Source organism: Muntiacus reevesi, chromosome 1 (genome assembly GCF_963930625.1).
Source record: "Muntiacus reevesi chromosome 1, mMunRee1.1, whole genome shotgun sequence".
NCBI classification, from domain to species: domain Eukaryota; kingdom Metazoa; phylum Chordata; class Mammalia; order Artiodactyla; family Cervidae; genus Muntiacus; species Muntiacus reevesi.
Genome location: NC_089249.1, coordinates 124424889 through 124426052, shown reverse-complemented (window position 1 = coordinate 124426052; position 1164 = coordinate 124424889). Strand labels below are relative to the sequence as shown.

The following is a 1164-nucleotide window of genomic DNA, read 5'->3' as shown; positions in this document are numbered from 1 at the left end:
AAATATATTTACTTACTGGTCATCTGTCTGGTTGTTCTATCTAGTATTTAAAGTAGGGTACTGAAATCTTCTACTAGGATTGTAGACTTGCATATTGCTCCCTTCACTCCTCCAATGTTGGCTTTCCATATTTAGGAAGTCTGACTTCAGTGCAGGAATCAGTCCTGAATATTCATGGAAGGACTGATGCTGAAACTCCAATACTTTGGCAACCTGATGTGAAGAACTGACTCATTGGAAAAGACCCTGATGATGGGAAAAATTGAAGGCAGGAGAAGGGGATGACGGAGGATGAGATGATTGGATGGCATCACCGACTCAATGGACTTGAATCTGAGCAAGCTCCAGGAGTTGGTGCTGGACTGGGAAGCCTGGCGTACTTCAGTCCATGGGGTCGCAAAGAGTGGGACATGACTGAGTGACTGAACTGAACTGATATCCATACAAATATATATTTTTGGTGAATTAAGCCTTTAGCCATCCTATAATGTCCTTGTCTCATAAAAATTTTAACTTAAAGTCTATTTTGTCTTACGTTAGTATAACCACTCGTGCTCAGTTTTGGTTACTATTCACACAAAGTATCTTTGCACTTCACTTCACTTTCAACCTATATGTGTCCTTAGATCTAAAGTAAGCCCCATGCTCACTTTGGCAGAACATATACAAAAAATGGAACAATACAGAAAAGATAGGCATGGACCCTACACATGGATGACATGCAAATTTGTGAAGTTTTCCATATTTCTAGTTTCAGGTTGACAGAGTAGCACTGACATATATACACTACAGTGTGTAAAATAGATAGCTAGTGGGAAGCTTCTGGGAGCTTAGCCGGGTGCTCTGTGAGGACCTAGAGAGGTAGGATGGGAGGGAGGCTCAAGAGGAAGAGGATATAAGTATACTTATGGCTGATTCCCTGGTGCCACTAGTGGAAAAGAACCCTTCTGCCAATGTAGGAGACAAATAACATGAGGGTTCAATCCCTGGACTGGGAAGATCCCCTGTAGGAGGGCATGGCAACCCACTCAAGTATTCTTGCCTGGAGAATCCCATGGACAAAGAAGACTGGCAGTCTACAGTCCATGGGGTCACAAAGAGTCGGACATGACTAAAGCAGTTCAGCATGCGCGTGACTGATTCGTGTTGTTGTAGGACAGAAAC

General features: G+C 43.0%; 1 non-coding gene across 1 annotated transcript; it reads left to right on the top strand.

Moving 5' to 3' along the window:
* Positions 1-644: 644 nt before the first annotated feature.
* Positions 645-749, top strand: LOC136156757 (U6 spliceosomal RNA). The gene has a single exon (XR_010661240.1). It is a non-coding gene; the product is annotated as a U6 spliceosomal RNA (small nuclear RNA).
* Positions 750-1164: the final 415 nt, after the last annotated feature.